General features: G+C 34.6%; 1 pseudogene; it reads right to left on the reverse strand.

The window, feature by feature from the left end:
* Nucleotides 1-644: 644 nt before the first annotated feature.
* Nucleotides 645-928, reverse strand: LOC146397724 (pancreatic progenitor cell differentiation and proliferation factor pseudogene; annotated as a pseudogene).
* Between the last annotated feature and the right edge of the window lie 19,990 nt (nt 929-20,918).

The raw sequence follows: 20,918 nt of genomic DNA on the forward strand, positions 1-20,918 counted from the left end.
TATACATTTTTTTTTTTGTCTTTTTTGCCATTTCTTGGGCTGCTCCCGCGACATATGGAGGTTCCCAGGCTAGGGGTCGAATCGGAGCTGTAGCCACTGGCCTACACCAGAGCCACAGCAACACAGGATCCAAGTCATGTCTGAGTGTCATTAACCCACCGAGCAAGGGCAGGGATTGAACCCTCAACCGCATGGTTTCTAGTCGGATTTGTTAACTACTGCGCCACAACAGGAACTCCATGAACATTATTATAGTCAAGATATAATAAAACACTGTCCCCTTCTCCTGAAGCTTTTCCTTTTCTTGGAACAGTTGATTTCTTTATTTTTGATTTTAGGGTTAATTTTTTTTTTTTTTCCCCTGGCTGCTCGCAGTTTATTTCCCATTTGGTACAAGCCACAGGGTTATGGAGTGTCAGAAAGGCTCTTGTGTGGCTTAAATGGTAGAGTGGGGTCCTCTAACTTTCCTCTTTGGTGGTGTGCTATTTTGCTATTAAAGAACCCAAACGGGCTTCCTCTGGCTGTAGCCTGTTTAGTCTCAGAAAGGAGAGGGGGGGGCCTCTGATGAGCCTAGAGCCTTGGAAGAAAGCCTGGCAGCTGGTGGTAGCCGCTGAGGACAGAGGCCTGCAGTTGGTTTTGCCTGGCTACCCGCCAGGCTGCTGCTTCCCCGTGGCTTCCCAAGCCAGGTCAGGGGAGATCGTGCCGGTGGAGGCCTGGGCAGGTTCCTGGTGCTCTGGGGACTCCAGCACTATGGCCATGAATGGGAATGTGGATTTGTCGAAAAAGAAGCTAGCCCACCATGTTCCCGGGTCGGCTTCCGCAGGGTACTTGGCACTTCCACAGGAGCTGTTCCTGGAAGTGGAGCCCAGGTGGCACTGGTAGTAGTTATGGGGCCCACGAGTGAGCCGTTCAAGAAGACGGCTACCATCCATGCTGTTTTTTGTGGGGTGGTGGGAACCTTGGCGGCGACCCCACGCAGGCCTCGGCACACGGACGGCAGGGACTGGGACGCTAGGCCACGTAGTCTGCGCAGGAGACCGAAGACGGCTGCTCCACGTCTCAGTCGCACAGGGGCTAGGGTCAGTTTTTAAAATGGAATATTTTTCAAATAAAATTGAATATATTTGTCAGAAATTGAAATAAATCATTGTGGTTTTTTTGTGTGACATTTATGATGCAAAATGAAGTTTCTGGTAGTTATGTGGAGAGTTTAGAGTATAACAATTCAAAATTAAGTACGCTCAGTGCTCTCAATTATCTGAGATTTTTTAGGGAAAACAGTAAGAGATGAGACTGAAATGAGTTACCTTCTTTTTATGGTTAATCTATCATAAATGTAGAGTGTGAGAGCCAGAGACAAATAGGACAATTTTATTTATATCCTAATTATTTAAAAAAACAAACCTATATCCACTCTAGAAAACTTGAGAAGTGTCTGAGATATTCCAGCTTTGCCTCTTTTTTTTTTTTTGGTAGGTGGTATCTATTGAGCAAATTTGCTATCAATACATTTAGTAAGAAAGCAAATAATGAAGCATGGGCATGATCTCCAAAAGCTATAAATTTAGAAATGATAGTAATTTATTGAAGTATACCAAAATTGAAAGTCCATTAGCCACAATTACCATTCTTTTCCTTCCTTCCAATAATCCACTCATACCAACTCTGGACCCAACACTAGACTGGATGTTGAAGATTGAAAGATAAGTAAGATATAGCTCCTGCTTTTAAGGAACTTGAAATCCATTGGGGATTTAAGTCATTAAATTCTACCTGCATTTCATGAGAACTCTCTATTGTGCATCTGGCAAAGTTCTGGGAAACTGAGATGCTAGTTTCTAGTATTTATTATCAAGTATTAGGAAGGTTAAAATTGGAAGGTCAAAGACTAAGGAAGAACAGAAAGCAAAGTTCCAAATTAACCTTCATAAATCAGAAACCTTAACTTTTAGAGGTGCAAAAAGGTATAAGTGAAAATGTAGAGATGTAAAGAAGCAAGATATATTTTGAGAACTTCAAGTGGTTCTGTGAACCTGCAACCAAGGGGAGGATGTAACAGGAAGTGACAGGAGATGAGCTGAGGCAGTGGAATGGAGGAAACATGTGGGGAGGGGCGGGGTCTGACACATACCAGGAAATGGCCAAAGCTTGATAACATTAGAGACAAAGGAAAAGTAGGAATTCAATTTAAAATGAGGCAAAGGGATACAGAAAAGCTAAGTGGGGAGAAGAAGTGTACAGGAAAAGTGGGCTGCAGAATAGGGATGGTTATGTAAATGTGCAAATTAATCTGTGTGGAATGGAGGGCCTAGATCAGACACATAGGTGGATGCATTTAAGGATCATAGACCATGGCAGAGGTAGGCCTTGAAATCCACAGAGTGGAGGTTTTGCCTCATGAAGTGGATGACAAGGAACCATTAGTGTCACAAGAAGAGGTATGATGGCTCTTGAGTGGTGTGCTCTATGGGCTACTTAGATACCTCTATCTGTCCTAGGAGTGCTTCATGAGAGCACAGAGCCTCAGAAGGGAACCTAACTGCTGCCTAGAAAGTTGAAAGATTAGATATAATTTGAGCTCTCTGCCTAATTAACTCCCTTGGGTAAGCCCAAATAAATCCCAGGGGCAAATGCAATTCTTTAAATCACATTAACATTGGCTTCTGCCAATTAATTAGGGAATTAATGAGCAATTAAGATGCCCGCTCTTAAACAATTGGTCATGTATGAGGATGAGTATGCTGTAGCCAATAAGAGAAGTTTTCCACCGTAAAATTATCTGGAAAAAAGTGTCCATTTCTCTAACCCTTATTGGCTAATGTTTTAACCCAAGCCTGAAAATAAACATTCCCCTACTGGCCTGAGATGAATAATTATTTACTCCGATGGCAAAGAAATAAACTTCTGAAAATATGGTTTTTAAATAACATAAAAAAGCAGGGTGATCCTCACCTCCCCCTACATGTGTGGGCTAGTTAATTCACAGACACAGACACACACACACACACACACACACACATATACATTTATATATGTGTATAGTGCAGTTTTCCCCCAAGGTTTAAATAACATTCAAATAACCAGTAGGCTTACACAGACACACAACTAAATAATTTATTTGTATGAACTAAAAAGGAAATCGCTACCCATGGTTTTAAGTTAGACTTCTGCTTATGATCTGGCCATTTCTCAGCAGGTGAAGCTCTCTCTAACCAAGAGAAAAACTGCATGATGTTGTCAGTAATACAAAGGGCTTTCAGTATTTTAGACTGAAAAAGAGTATAGTTGGTTAATGGTCTCGTGGCGAGATAATTATGGGACTAGGTCTGGTATAGTGAGCCTCCCAGTCACTAACCGGGATTAACAGTTGCTATCATTGTATAAGGACTATTTAATTAAATGATGGATATTTCTGTAGTCAGTCCTTAGAAGGTGGCAAGGATACAGATATGCTGTAGAAAAGTCAAATGGTTTACTTTGACTTAAAAAGAATATTTGTTACTTTTATGCAGTGGATCAAAAAAAATTATGCTAAGAAAACATTATGGAGAATTAACATTCTAAAAAAATACACAGAACTAAAAGAAAACTATTCTGCACATGTGCATTTACTTATTAGAAGATTAGCCATCCAAAGTCTCTGATGCTATCCTAGCCCTACCACACATTCATTTCCACAATGCATTTTGCTACATTTTGAGCTTTGGTTATAATTATCAGTCTTATATATCATTCCTAAGATTGAAAAATAATGTTTGGACATTTAAGTCCTATTGTAAAACTCCCTCAACTCTAGTTCAGGTCAAGGGGCACTTTGTGAGCGGGGAAAAAAAAGGAGAGAGATGTATTAGCTATTTGGTCCAGCTACTTGTTAATTATGAAATAGTGTGAAAACATCTGCATGTCTTCAGTGCCTAGAAACTTGTACCAGTTTAAAGAAACAAAGAAAAAGTAGACTCTAATTATTTTGCCTGCCTTCTAATTCATCTATTATTTCTTTGCCCAGTAGAAAAGAAAATTAAGGACTAGATAAGTCTCTAGAAAAAAAAGAGTGGAAGAAGACATAGATAGTTAATATCTACATTAGTTTTTGCTAGGCTGCCTCAATCTCATTGCAAAAAAATTAGAGTCAGCAACAGCTGTCTAATTAGCTAGGAAATTCCATGTATACTTTTAATAGTAAGACTTGTATAAACTGGACTTGCATCATTCAATGTCATTAGAGATTTCAGTTTTTGTTCTTTTGGCTCCCTCCATCCATTTTGAGGAAATAGGTTATCCTGCCTGGGCATATGCTTGTCCAACCTATTTCAATGGTAGGATAGCACTGGAACTTGATTTAGAAATGACATAGGATTCCTAAAATGAGTAGCCCAAGCTTTCATGGAGCTGATTTCTTTCACTGTCAGGTGCATATTGATTACATTTAAAAGCATTTGATTATATTTATGGCTAATGTTCAGCATTCCAGTTTTTTTTAAATTTATGAACACATGAAGTTGTTTACATTTTATATTTCTTGGGGACTAAAAGGTAACATTAAAATAAAGCAATTAACATTACAGAACTCAATATCTTACAAAACCTGTTTAGTACCCTCTGTGAAAATTTATAAGGGCAAACACTACTTTAAATATCAACAAAATGGAAAGGTGTGACAATCTTGAAACATGATAAGGCTTTCTGAAAGCCATAAACAGCCCAGTTTATTTGAACCTAGAAAATTCTGTAAGGAATTAGAGTCTGTTTAAGATTCCCTTCTTTTTTTTTTCTATTGAAATATGATTTACAATATTGTATTAGTTTCAAGTGTACATCAAATTGATTCAGTTATATATTTTTCAGATTATTTTCCATAATAGGTTATTATACGATATTGAATATAGGTGCCTGTGTGTACAGTAAATCCTTATTTCTTGTCTATATTATGTGTACTACTTTGTATCTGTTAATCCCATGTTCCTAATTCAACCATTCCCTACTTCCTTTAGATGACCATAAGTTTGTTTTCTATTTCTGTAAATCTCTTTCTATTTTGTATATAGATTCATTTGTATTATTTTTAAGTTCTACATATGAGTGATATCATATAATATTTGTCTTTCTCTGTCAGACTTGTTTCACTTAGTAAAATAATCTTTAGATCCACCCATGTTGGTGCAGGTGGCAATATTTCATTCTTTTTATGGCTGAGTAATATTCCATTGTGTGTGCATGTATATGTATTGGGTTGGGTTGTTTCCATGTCTTGGCTATGGTAAATAGTGCTGCTTTGACCATGAGGGTCCATGTATCTTTTCAGTTTAAATTTTCATTTTTTCTGGATATATGTCAGGGGGGGAAAACTAAGAAATAGAGCTACTATATGTTTCCCTTCTAGAGTCCATTGAAGATTCATTGTTTCTTTGTTCATCATTTTGAATTACATGTTGTTCTTAAAAACAGTAAAATGGCTTTATTTTCAATTTCATTGAGAATTGTGCTAATATAAAGGACTCTCTTACACATATTACATAAAATAAGTACCTCTTCCCTGTATATTTTCTTTTTGCATTATATAAAGGCAATAAAAGAAATATATTTTCTCCCTCTCCTTGACTGACTTACTCTTATGTAGATGGCATAGGCTCACTTTTTGTCATTTTATAATATATTTTAAAAATACATCTTCATAATTACCCTTTCTTATTTATTGTTTTTTTAATTTTATTAATTTATTTTTATTCAAGTATAGTTGATTTACAATGTTGTGACAATTTCTGTTCTACAGCAAAGTGATTCAATTATACATATATATGCATTCTTTGTTTATATTCTTTTCCATCATGTTCTATCCTGGGAGATTAGGTAGAGTTCCCTGTGCTGTACAGTGGACCTTGTTGTTTATCCATTCTCAATGTAATTGTTCGAATCCACTAACCTCAAACTCCCAGTCCATGCCCCTCCCCACACCTTGACAATGACAAGTCTGTTCTCCATGTCTGTGAATCTGTTTCTGTTTTGTAGATAGGTTCATCTATGCCCTGTTTTAGATTCCATGTATAAGTGATATCATGTGGTACTTGTTTTTCTCTTTCTGACTTACTTCACTTCGTATGAGAATCTTTAGTTGCATCTATTTTAATAAACCTGTGCCTTAGTTCTGCTCTCAAAGAAATGGAGGGAGGGTCTCACAGGCCTCCTTTTTTCTACTTTATTATTTTTTTACCACAGGGTATCCCAGAGCAGCTATTAGTATCTAGAGCATTTCTCTCCTTGAGGAATATCAGCAGAGGCTGTCCAAGTTTTAAAATACTATTTAAAAATAATTAATATCTCCAAACTTCTCAAGATAGAATAGTTTTTTTGTGAAGGGTTCTGGGTGATGGTGATTCAAAGAAGTAAAGATGGCTGACATGATGCCGTCAGTTGGAGAATCATGATTCAGTCAAATGGTAGATTGCTTTGAGTAGTACGGCCATTTCAACAATATTAACATCTCCAATCCAGGAACATGGAATGGCTTTCCATTTCTTTGACTCCTCTTTCATTTCCTTGATTAATGTTTTATAGTTCTTAGCATGTAAGTCTCTCATCTCCTTGTTCAGGTTCATTCCTAAGTATTTTATTTTGGGGAGTGTGATTTTTTTTTTTAATTTCCGTTCTGATATTACATTGTTAGCATATGGAAATGCAACCAAATTCTGAATGTTAATTTTATATCCTGATACTTTGCTGAATTTATCAGATCTAGTAGTTTTAAGCTCTTCTTTTTCTCTTTCTTTTTCCAGGTAAGTCCTGCTGCTTTTTAAATTTTACCAGAATGTCCTTTAGAAAAAATGGTAAGTAACTCTTTCCTGTAAACTGGCATCATTCCGAGGTGCAAATAAATTACCTTGTATTTTTTTTTTTTTTTTTTGAACTGCATTTAGTATCAGCCGGTTTCTTGGCCTTTACACATTTACTCTAAAAAAGTATGTTGTTATAAGTGGGGTGGCAATTTTCCATTTGATAATTCAATGAGTCCTTGCTACTTTGGGTTTTGGGAGTGTTGTTCCTAGAAAACTGAGTTCTACTAATGTGTTGTATATCAGAAAAAAAGCTTCCCAACTTCTTGTGGGTAGTCAGAGAGTACAGATGGTCCATGATTGGTTTGGAGAGTTACAGGAACTTGCATTTTTGAGCATCAGATTTCAGAATCCAGCAGGTAAATATTTTTGCAGTGATATTGGATAATAAAGCCTTTTCCTGAAATATTCGCAACAAAGTTACCAAAGGAAATGTGAAAAAGTGACAGTGAAAATGAGAAGCAAAAGTTCACAAACCCTAGCTGTTTTGTTTAGTGCTTCAGAAGGAAGAATATTGGCACTGCAGTCTTCATCTGCTGGAATTAGCTTCATGGTCCATTAAAAGAAGCACAAATTTAGCTTTGTATATTGCAGTCCTTCATATTCAGCGATGACGTGAATAGCAAAAAAATTTGATTCATCTTCCTTAAGATGAGAGTGTGTATAACAAGCTGAAATTATGATTTCTTGTTGTTGTCAGCTATTTTATTTTGTGTCCTTGGTTTCACTGCTGTGTTGTACATAATTATACTTATCCTAGAATCATATTCTGTGCTGTTCCAGGAGACCATTTCAAAAATTTTCTCATGAGGTTGAGCATTTATTTGATGGCATCAAAACAAAATAATGAGCACATAAAAGGAGGTTTACTTGAGACTATGAGAAATAGAATAAGACTTTGAATTTTCAAGCTTTTAGCTAAAATTCTCTTTAAAACAAAACAAAACAAAACAACCCAGAAAACCTTAATATTTAGGTGCTAAGACATGGCTTTATATTACATGTTACCATGTTATAAAGTCATGTATATTTTATCATAACTGTTTCCAATAACTGGATTAAAGAAAACTTTACCAATGTGTAGACTTTGCATGCAATTCTTTAAGTAACTTTGAATAGGAAACTCAAGAATCAACTGGAATACATGCTGTATTACTTAGGTCTCTTGAACGCTTACACAATTGTCTTGCTTATATCCAACAACAGTTCTTTTCTTCCTGATATATTGCATAGTTTTCTTTCAGCATCATTTAGGCCTTTTTCTTTGGCAAGTAACAGAAAATTCAATGCAACTGATTCAAGCAAAAGGGAATTTGTGAGGTCATGTAAACAAAACTCTAAAAATCTATCTTCAGCCACACCTTTAAAAAAATGCTCAAAATACCTGGTTACTTTGCTCAACCTCTCAGATATGTTGCTTCTGCATTGGCCTCTTGGTTTCTGTAAACGATTTTAAATCCCATGAAGAAAACAAAAATAGGGTCACTGTGATGGTAGCCCCAGCCATTGCATCTCATTTTGGCTGTGACCTTGTCATGTGACTTATATCTAAGGAGAATATCCTTGTGAAGACATTTTTAAATTTAAAAATTAAGATAATTTTAATGGAATTTTTCAAGTATATGCATATAAAGATTTTGATAATGAAAGGAAAAACCTTAGGTCTGAGTTGTACATTTTATTCGTAGTACCGGGATGGGACAATGGAGGGGGTTGTTTAGCCAAGCCCACCCAAACTCAGGGACAAAATGAAAAAGGACTGAATTTCCCAAATGCTTGTCTTGCCCTAAGGTGAACAAATGCAGAGAAACCAAGAAATAAATTAATAAATATCTGCCTAATTTTCTTTATTACTATATCTAGTTTCTCCTTTGAACAGATTTTCTTTCCCCTCTTTAGAATAGTATAAAGAACTTGACTAGTCCTGCCCCATGACTGGCCACCAACATGGCTGGGAAGCAAAGTATGCGAAGTGGTCAGGTCAGGCTGTGGCAACTTTTAGTATTTCTATTTTATCCAACATACTTGAGCTAAAAACCTGTGATGATAAATGCTAGGCAAACGCATCATTCTTTTAGTCTTTTCTTTCTTCTGCTTTTCTTTGTATATTTTGTATGTTCACTATGATGAGAGAACAATGTTGAGACATTGTGGTACTTCTCATGTCATTCTTGTTTTAAAGACAGAGTCATTACATAAAAGAACATTGTGTATGAGAATAGAGCCTCTAAAGGTAGTTTCTTTTGCATAAGAAAGCTAGCTTAAAAGAGCTTTCTTCTGAACCCATAGCACTTATTAATCCACAAATTGTCCACTTTACATCCTTAAATAATTATCACTTTTTTCTCCCTACTTATACTGACACGTTGTATCTAGAAACTACAGGTTGATCAGAAATGTTCTTTCAAAGTAAAGGAGAAATTTAATATTTAATTTTTTTAAATTCTGTGGAGATTGCAAAATGTGGTTAATGACCTCGAGTTGTAAAGTATCAAAATACTGGACTCAGTGATCAAGATCACAGATTTTAATACCACAGTGTTCAGGCTGCCATTAGCAAAATATATATATTTGTATATTGTTTGTTGTAAAATATAAGCTACCACTGCCTAGAGAATTCAGTGATGAACAAATATTTGAAAATGTTATAGGCCTTATTTGAGAGCAGTCTTTCTAGATTTTCATAGTCTTGCTGAATGAAATTAGACATTTCATATCATCTTTGAACATTATTAACCTAGATGAAGCCAGGCTACACAGTTCAATGAAAGCCCCAAATAGTCAAGGACTTTCTGAAAGAGTATTTACTTTCTGAGATCTTGATTATTCAATTTTTGTTTAGTCTTTGTTTTTCTTTTTAAAAATTCAATATTTCTTTCCAATGTAGGAAAATTACACCAAGAGTAATAATTTAAATGTTAGGTTAATAAGGTTAAAACTGATTTACTGCTTTAATATTCTCTCTACTTAAGGTGCTGCACAATATATTTTTGAAAAGAAAGATAACCTGTAAGACAAAAATACATGTTTTACAATTTCTCATTACATACAGGATTATTAAAATATATCTGCAGTAAAGATTCTGCTTGAAAACAATTCGTCTTTCCATTCTCCAAAACATCCTAAACTAAGTTTTGCATATAGTAGAAACTCTGTATTCTTAATTGGTGACTAAAGTGAGAAAGAATGAGTAAATGAATGACTTTTTGTGGAAGACATCTTTTCGTACATAAATCCAACATAAAATATGAGAAAATTTGAAAACATAAATAATAAGAAAGTGCATTTTTCTAATATAAAATATATTCAAATTATGTAATTCAGTAACAACTCTTTTTGAAAGAGATAACTTAAAATGTGAGAAGACCAAAGTAACATAAAAGAATTATATAGCTGATGAAATTAAAATAAGCTAAGGATTTCTACCTTCACTCAATGGGTTAAGCATCCTGCATTACTACAAGCTGTGGTATAGATCACAGATGCAGCTCGGATCTTGTGTTACTGTGGCTATGGCGTAGGCCAGCAGCTGCAGCCTGGATTCAACCCCTGGCCTGGGAACTTACATATGCCACAGATGGGCCCTAAAAAGAAAATATATAAATACCTAAATTAAAGAAAATAAGCTAGGGAAAATCAGAAGTCTCAAGTCTATTAGATGCATGTCTTTTGCCTTTTAAAGCAAAAGTCGATCACAGTTACACATCTTTCTTTGATTTCAAGGGCTCATTTGCCCACTGCCTAACTTACATTCAATTTCTAGATTCATTTATAAGAATTGTTAAGAGTGTCACAATGTTTATAATATGCTTTAGAATGTAACAAAATTCCCTTCAGTTCTACCTGAAGCTTGCCTTGTGTCTTCAATACCACTGGCATGTGAACATATGGTAAAATTGGATGTTTAAAATGCCATAGCTTAATTTTCAACTATAGCTTTAATACATAAGGAGCTAGGAAATTGTCATTTCCATCTTTATAATTAAAAAACAAAAAACTGTACAAACTCAAAATCATTGATTTTTCTTGGCCTATCAGAAAACTGAGAATATAGATGAATCCAGACATTCACATTCAAGATTTGTATATCTGGAGAAAAAACTAATGGAGCCATAAACTGATAGGAACAGTTATACATATATATATGACAAATTATTAGAGGATAAATATGGACAACCACAGAGTTACAAATTCCCAGAGGTCATAGTCTTCAGGGGACTCTCACTCTTACATGGGATTTACCTTCAGGAAACATATCAGATTATCATGGTGAAGAGCAGAGAAAGATCTCTTGTGGCTCTTGCAGGTGGGATAAAAAAGAGTAATCCTTGAGAAATAAGTCTAAAATCTTCTCCATAATAATGGCTTGCTCTCCAGGGGGAAAGGCTTGACCAAAACATTGTCCCAGAGTTGTAAGGGAAAAACATCCCTTATCCCAATCCTCTCCAGCTGAATCACAGCTGGGGGTGGGGTAGTGCTATAAAAGAAGAAATACTTGTTTAAGTCATAAGCCAGACACACAGACTTACTAAAATACTGAGATTTTATTGTAAGATTATAGAATGCCCCCCTCCCCCATACCTGACCACCATACCAACTGGGGTCCAGTATATTAAGAAGGGTTGACATTAATTACACTGAAAATGCTACAAGACACAAACTCTCTCAGATTGAGTGTTTATTTTAGTAAACTCTAAATCAAATGGTACAACAAAACAAGGTAATTAGAAGGATTTGATGCCTCAGACTCTTCTAGATAGAGCACACAGTAATCAAAGCTCCTAGCCATATTAACATAAATCCTCACACCAAAGGCCTATTTACCTCAATTCCTATTGCCCAAAACATAATTCCTGGTTTGCAGTGAGAAATTAGTGTACACATGCACTTCGCACATACACACACACACACACAATACACAGCCTGAAGTGAAAAAGCAACCTTCATAATCAGCTTCATATATGACACATGTGCTGGAATAATTGAATAGAGAGTTTCAACTATGATTAATGTTGAAGGATCTAATAAAAAAAAGTAGATAGCATGCAAGAACAGATGGGCAATATGATCAGAGAGAGTTGAATCCCAAGAAAGAATCAAAGGAAGTACTAGTAGTCAAAAACAGTGCAAGAGAAACAAAGAAGGCCTTTGATGGACACATCAGCAGACTTGGCATGCTGAAGAAAAAGTCATTGAGCTTGAAGATAGGTCAAAAGAAACCTCAAACATAAATACAAAGAGAAAGAAAAGAAGAAGGAATAGAACAGAAAATCCAAGACTATGGGGCAACATCAAAAGATACATGTCACTAGAATACCAGAAGGTTAAAAAAGAGTGAGTAAAACAGAATAAATATTTAAAGTGATAATGACAAAGAACTTTAAAAAATTAAAGATACACCAAACCACAGATCCAGGAAGCCCATAGAACACTAAGCAGAATAACTCACCAAAAAACTCTACCTGGACATATCATATTCATACTAAAGGAAATCAGTGAAAAAGGCAAATACTGATACAACCCATAGAAAAATAAAACAACATACAAGTTATAAGGATAAGAATAAGAATTATAATGGACTCCTAATCAAAAACCAACATTGAATGAAATATTTAAAATGTTAAAATAAAAATCTCCAACCTAGAATTTTATACCCAGTAAAAATATCCATTAAAAATTAAGGTGATATAAAAACTTTTTCACAAAAAACTTGAGGGAATTCATCACTAGCACACCTTTTTTGCAGTAATTGTTAAAATATCTTTTTTAGGCTTAAGGAAAATCTAGTAGGCCAGAAACTTTGATCTACTTAAAGAAAGGAAGAATATTAGAGAAGGAATAAATGAAGATAAAATTAAATTTTTGTTTTTCCTATTTTTAATTGACCTAAAAGATAACTGTTTTTTTTAAAGGCATAGTAGTAACAGTGTACTGAGAGTTTATACCATATGGATAAGTGAAATGTATGAAACAATGTCACACAGGATGAGAGGGAAGAAATGGGGATACAAGTGGAACATAATTGATTGAAGGTAGAATTGAATTAGGTTAAATAGATACTGTAAACTGTAGGAAACCACTTAAAATGTTTTTTTAAGCATAATTTAAAACCAGAGAAGTTAGGGGAGAAAAGTCTCTGACAATGATATAAAGTGATAACAATCATGGTTGGTATTAATACAAATACATCAATAATCACTTTAAATGTGGATGTCCTACATATATGAATTAAAAGACTGACATTTTCATAGTAGATAAATAAACATGACCCAACTATATGTTGCCTACAAGAAACTCACTTTGAAAATAAAGACCCTGGTAAGTTAAAAGTAAAGAAACATACCATGCTAAAACTAATTAAAAGAAAGCTAGAATAGTTACATTAATTTCAGACAAAGCAGACCACATAACAAGGAAAACTATCCAGAATAAGGAGAGGTATTAGAAATGACAAATTCTTCAAAAGGCGTATTAACCTTAAATGTATATGTACCCCAATTGTACATCAAAATATATAATACATAAATAAATAGAAATAAAAGGAGATGTGGACAGATCCACTATTATATTTGGAGACCTCAATGCCTCCCTATCAGTGCTTGATAGATCAAGCAGGCAGAGTCAGAATGTAGTTAACCTTAAAAGTATTATAATCAACTTGGTTTAATTGACATTTACAGAATATCCCATCCAATGACAGCAGTATATACATCCTCCTCATGCTTATATCCTCACTTCAATCTCTCATGGAACATTCACTAGGATAAAGTATATTCTGGGCCATAAAGCATACCTTTACAAATATGGAAGAACAGGAGTTCCCATTGTGATGAAGCAGAAATGAATCCAAATAGGAACCATGAAGTTGCAGGTTCAATCCCTGGCCTCGCTCAGTGGGTTAAGGATCTGGTGTTGCCATGAGCTGCAGTGTAGGTCACAGACACAACTTGGATCTGGCATTGCTATGGCTGTGGCATAGGCCAGCAGGTGTAGTTCTGATTAGACCCCTAGCCTGGGAACCTCCCTATGTTGTAGGTGTGGCCTAAAAAAGAAAAAAGAAAAATATATGGAAGAATATAAATCATACAAAGTATTTTCTCAGACCATAACAGAATTAAACTAAAATTAATATATCCAAATATGTGGAAATTAAACATTACACTTGCAGATAACATGTGGCCCAAATTAGAAATTTTAAGAGACATTAAAAAATATTTTGAAATAAATTAAATTTAAAGTGCAAATTACAGAAGTTTGTGAGATGCAGAGATACAGCAAGAGAGAAATTTAGTTCTAAATACATCTGTTAGAAAAGAAAAAAATATATAAAATCAGTAATTTAAGCTTCTACCTTAAGGAAGTAAAGAAAGAAGATCAATTTAAGCCTAAAGCAAACATAAGAAAATAAAACAATTTAAAAAATAGAACACAGGTAATACAATTGAAAGCAAGAAAATAATAGAGAAAATCAATGAAGCTAACAGATGTTTCTTTTAAAAGATCAATAAATTTGATAATTTTATAATCAAGCTAAGGGAAAAAAGTGTATATTGGTAATACAAAATAACATCAAGAATAAAAGAGGAATCGTCACTACTGATCCTATGAACAAGTCTATGTTCAAAAATTTGCTAAATTAGATGAAATGGACCAATTCCTTGAAAGATATTAACTACCAAAACTCACACAAGGAGAAATAATCCGAATAGCCCTTTATCTATGAAAAATTGAATTAATAATTAATAATATTCCAAAATGAAATCACTGCCCCAAATCATTTCGCTGATGAGTCTTTCCAGGCATTTGAGGGAAAAATTATACTAATTCTCTAGAATCTCTTCCAGAAAACAGAATAGGTACCACCTCCTAACTCATTCTATGAAGCCACCACTACTCCAATATTTAAAGCCTGATAAAGACATTCCAAGAAAGGAACACTATAGACTGATATCTGTCATTAACAGAGACACAAAATCCTCAGTGAAGTATTAGCAAATTGAATCCAACAATTTGTTGAAGAAAGTTTACACCCTAACTGAATTTATTTCTTAAGGATGCCATAATAAATTATCACAGACATTGGATTAAATAACAAAAGTCCATTCTAGAAGCCTAAACCATGGTGTTGGGAGCAATACCTATCTATCTATCTATCTATCTATCTATCTATCTATCTATCTATCTATCTACCTATCTATCTATATTATACATAATATAATCAAATAATGTAATCTACCACATCAGCAGACTAAAGTGAAAAATGCATATAGTTTTTTAAATTGTTACAGAACATATTGTAAAAATCCAGTACAAGTTAAAGGGAAAATTTCACAATTTGATAAAAAATGCCTATGCAAAACCTATAGCTAAACTGATACTTGGTAATGAGAAACCAAACCCTTTCCATCAAAATAAATCATAAACCTAAATATAAAGTAACAAACTGCTAACCTTATCATAGAAAACATAGGCAAAAGTAATACATCACTTTAGTTTGGTGAGAAGTCACCACCAGTACAATCCATGAAAGAAAAAATTGATTAATTTATTGAAATTAGAAATGTATGCTCTGCTAAATGCACTTTTAAGAAAATTAAAATATAAGCCGCAGACTGAGAGAAAATATTTGTAAAATGTATTATCTATAAAGGAATTGTATTCAAAATATACAGAAAATTTCTTAGTATTCAATAATAAGAAAACAACACAGTTTCCAGAAGTTCCCATCATGGCTCAGTGGCAATGAGCCCAACTAGTATCGGTGAGAATGCCAATACGATCCCTGGCCTTGCTCAGTGGGTTAAGGATCTGCCCTTGCCATGAGCTGTGGTATAGGTCACAGATGTGGCTTGGATTCCATCATGCTGTGGCATAGGCCAGCAGCTGTTGCTCTGACTCAACCCCTAGCCAGGGGACTTCCATATGCCACAGGTGCAGCCCTAAAAAACCATACTAAAAGAAAAAAGAAAAAAAGAAAAAGAAAGAAAAGAAAACAATGCAATTTTTTAAATGAGGCAAAGCCCAAGGATTATAACAGGTATCTCACCACATAAGACGTACAGATGGAAATAGTATAAAAAGATATCCAACATCATTTGTCATAAGAGAATTACAAATTAAAATGATGATGAGTTACCACTACACTGAAATCTAAATATCTATAATACCAACTGCTGGTAAAGATATGTAACAACAGAAATTCTTTTTCACTAGTGATAGAATATCAGAATGGCATAGCCACTTTGGAAGACAGTTTGGCAGTTTCTTACAAAAATAAACAAAGTTTTACCTTATGATCACATGCCTAAGTATTTATTCAGCTAATTTCAAAGCTTATGTCCAGATAAAAACCTGCAGGTGAATATATATAGCATCTTTATTCACAATTGCCCCAAACTGAAGCAACTAGAATGGTCTTCAAAATGGAAGGGATAAACAAACTATGCTACATTCATACAGTAGAATCTCATTTAGATATTACAACAAATGAGCTAGTAAGCCACAGAAAGCATGGATAAATCTTCAATGCAAATTCCTAAATAAAAGAAGCCATCCTAAAAAGACTTTCTACTATATGCTTTCAGCAATATAACATTCTGGAAAGGGTAAATTTATTGATATGGTAAACAAATCAGGACTCAGGTTGGGAGAGGAAAGGAAAGTTGAATAGATGAAGTACAGAAGATTTTTTTAGAGTAAAAAATTTTTAAATAGCATCAAAATAGTGACTAGATGACATTAAGCATTTATCTAAACCTGTAGAACTTTACAGCATAAAAAGTGAACTTTAATTTTTTTTAAGGTTTAATAACATTATTTAGGAGGTTGGGAAATCCCAGGATGGAATACCAGATGTGACAAAGTAATCTAAAGTTATTATAAATGTATAAAAACAACCTCACTGAGGGGGGTGAGAGAATAAGGAGGAAGAGACTATTATGACCTATGTAATAATGATCAGAGTTGGAGACAGCAGTGTGAATTTGTTTCACTCAATATAGATGCAGATGGTCTATATATAAGTAAGCAGATGTATTTCAGAATGTCTAAGAGCATGGCAAAACATTAATTTAAGAGAAAAACAATCTGAAATATTCTATCAGGGGTACTATCATTATGCAAAGCAAATAAACAATAAAAACAGGAAAAATATCCCAGTGGGTACCCACACAACTTTTAATGCAAATTCTCTTGAGCAAGAAATATGAGGAGAATTACATATATAAATGTGATTTCATTCAGATGAACTTTCATACAAGGATATGCTTTAAAACTCAGTACTTTTTGTTCCATAAAGATGCAAAATCTGTTTAAACACTACAAAATTAATTAGTATTAGCAAATTAAACATAGAGATGTTTAACAAATTCCAGAAGGATGTTTTTCCACACTTTTGAGAATGGAATACTGGGGTCTCAAAACACTTGGAATTAATCACTGGAAATTATAGTAGAGGCTAAAAATTCATGCATGACAGATTCCTAGCAGATTAAAAAGTGAAGTTATTTTCAAAGTTCTGCTATGGAGAAAAATAGTACCCTTGTAGAAAATACCATGTAGCCCCACTGGAAAGGATGAGTGTGTCTTGGTCTACAGTTTATTTGTTAACGGTTTATTTTAGTTGAGGGCCACAGCAGATCAGAGTAGGATAGCTCATTAGTGGGGATTTCCATAAATATCTGCAATAGTTTAGTCCCAGAAACACCCCTTCCATGATGACCTAGGACTGGTTTCTTAAGATGCTTAAGGAAGGCTAGACATAGGAGAGGCCTTCTATGGAAATGAGCTCTGAGAACAGCAAAGTTCAGAGCAAGAACGAGTTTAAAGAGACATAAAGACTTGGTATGCAACAGTTTCTGACAGTTTCTTAAAATGATCATATGTACAGACCTTTGCATGTGAAGGTAATATTAGTGATGCTCTAAAAATGACATGTACTTCTGCTTAATTGTCCAGCAGTATGAATTGATATTTACTAGCCCATGGATACTATTCCACTTAACCTTTTAAGGATCAATCAGTCACATTTACAATATACCTACCCATATAAACTCTATAATGGAGTAGGCTACGTAAGGGCGTATAATATGTGATCTTTGATGCATTAATGTGACATTTTACTCCCTTATCACATGTGTAAAACTTTGAACCTCTTTATCATGGGTACAGTTAATGATCTGCACTTTAATACATTTCTTAAAAGTAGAGTTGTACCTTATAGTATGTATCACTGAAATTCCAAGTAGAAGTACCAAATATTTATATTCATTAAATTCTCAAGTCAGTTATGAGCATTAAAGATTAGTTTCCTCATGAAATCTGTACTTTAAAATCAATATAATTGAAATTTTAAATTAATCTTGAAGAGTGGGGGTAAGTAAATATACAATTCACCTAGGCTGACATAGTTACTGTGCTTGTATCAGGTATTTATCCTAGGAGTCCTGGAAGTAGAAGTAATAAAAGCATATGCAAAATATTACACATTACATATTTCATTTTATTAATAATAGACAACATATTTGTTCTTCAGAAGAAGTAACATTTTTTTCTTGTACTGTATTTGGAAAGAAAATCTTTATATTGGTTATTTGAAAATACAGACTATTATCATCATCAGTAATTTTGTAGGAAGTGAGGAAATGGTCATTTTATGCCTTGACCCTTGAATAAGCCAAGTCCATAGAAGTAACTCACAGGTGGTGTTGTGTATGGGTGTAAACTAATGCGGTCTGGGTATATTGCTTTCTGATGCTCTAACTGTATACAAACTTGGAGAGGATATTGGAAAAGATGCCCTTAGACTATCTCTGTGGCACTGGATTTTACATTAACTGAAGAGCAGTCAGGTCAAGGTCCCTCTTTGATTAGCAGGTGGAGGATTACTTTTCTGGAATGCTGATTGTTTTTGATTGGTTAAGTCCTCTCTCAGAAATAAAGGCTTTAAGGAATTACCTGGTGGCCTAGTGGATAAGGATTTGGCATCATCGCTGCCAGGTCTCAGATTACTGCTATGGTTTGGCTTTGATCCCTGGCCTGGGAACATCTGCATGCTGCAGGTGTAGAAAAAAGAAAGGAAGGAAGGAAGCAAGGAAGGAAGGGAATGAATGAGGAATGAAGGAAGGAAGGGAAGAAGCAAGGGAAGGAAGAAAGGAAGAAAAGAAAGAAAGAAAAAGAAAGAGGAAGGAAGGAAGGAAGGAAGGAAGAAAGAAAGAAAGAAAGAAAGAAAGAAAGAAAGAAAAAGAAAGAAAGAAAGAAAGAAAGAAAAAGACAGAAAGACAGAAAAGAACAGAGCATAAAAGAAATGGAGACTTTAACTCCCCTTATTTCATTTAGTTACCTTTTTTTTTTTTTTTTTTGGTCTTTTTTAGCACCACACCTACAGCATATGGAAGTTCCCAGATTAGGGGTCTAATTGGAGCTGCAGCTGCCAACCTATGCCACAGCCACACCAATGCAGGATCCCAGCAGTGTCTGCTACCTACACCACAGCTCATGGCAACACCAGATCCTTAACCCACTGAGCAAGGCCAGGGATCAAACCTGCATCCTCGTGGATACTACATGACATGAAATACTAATTACTTTTTATAATAAAAGAAAATTATTACAAAGTATTTGTATTAAAAAGACAATACATATTTTACAAGGCCTGGTTTACCTTTTGAGAAGCAAGGAGTTGATGACAAAAAGAATTCATGTTTTTGCAAAGGTCATTTTCAGAGGAATGGGGAGTGTAGTTAAGGGTCATTTGACTGGCAGCTCATTAACTTTCAGATTCTTCCATGCTCCTTGATGTTTATTACTATTAACATGAAACAGTAAGTAGTACCTCTGGCTCAGTTATCTTCATATGTGTCTCTACGTTGCTATTTTATTTTTTAAGAACTGATTTTTGTCTGAAATAATTTTAGGGAAGAGGATTTCCCAGTTAAAGTATATTTTAATACTAGGGTGTTTTCAAGGGATTGTAATTATGAAGAGTAGGGAGTAAATTTAGTTGCAGCTTTTCTTATGTCACATTCTACTCCCAGTCTCCCTCATTTCTCTTTTAAAGCCCTAGTGTCTCTTGGTTGAAATAATTATTTTTTCTCTGTGTGAGATTCTGTCATTAGATGAAAGGTCATGGTTATAATATGCATCCTGGATAATAAATAGAGTGCAAAATGGATTGAAATGCATAGAACAAAAAGACTTTCCAATTAAAAAACACTTTACCAAGCCTACACCAGACAAACAACCATATAGACTCCGATTTCTCTGCACTTATAATTAGCCGCCATTGAAAGTTAATTACTTTCAGGATCAAAGGAAACAAAACTAGAAATAAAATGGAAGAATTCCTGTTAGATTTAAAGTTTAAATAAATGTTTGCCTTAGGAGCAGACCATATGCTGTGTTTATCCCGGGGGAAAATAAACTTAAGTTTCTTCAATACATATAGACCAACTTTAAAGTTCACCAAAGTGGACAAAGAAATAGGGCAGATTTTATTTCCTTTGAGAGTATCAACCAGGAGATTTTATAAGGGAGTAGGAAAGCCTCTTTACATATCCCCATTTTTGTTTTATCAGCGGAACTGAGAAATATTGTACCTTTTGAAAGATCGATTCTTGAAATGCTTTCTTCTAAGAAGACCACTGAAAACTCTGTTCTGATTTCTGATTTCTATGAATTACAGATTGTACTTAATTAAAAGACTGATTTATTATGAGGGTATGAATAGTTGTAATCAGGCACTTACCTACTTACAACTAATATTCACTGAGTCATGGTAAACATTTTCATTGTTTCATTCTCCTAAACTTAATGTTTTTCTTCCCCCAGAAATGATTGTTTTATAAATTAAATATGGAAATACATCTGGGAACTCTATAATCATATATTTTCAGTTTGTCTTGAAAAATAGGTTATGATCTTTTGAAAAATGCATTTTGGAATAAACTGAGCAGGTTCTGTGGTCTTTATGGAAAAGTAAAGGGATTATATGCCAGAAGTACTTCAGGACCTTAGAAAGAAACTTGTAGGTAGGTACAGTAAGGCCCAGCTCTCCCCCTCATATAGGTTATGCCCCAGAAATGGGCATAGCAA

The sequence above is a fragment of the Sus scrofa genome, chromosome 13, assembly GCF_054392235.1.
Source record: "Sus scrofa isolate SSC_HxYL_T2T_F1_AM1 chromosome 13, Sscrofa_HxYL_maternal_Yorkshire_Landrace_v2.0, whole genome shotgun sequence".
Taxonomy (NCBI): Eukaryota; Metazoa; Chordata; class Mammalia; order Artiodactyla; family Suidae; genus Sus; species Sus scrofa.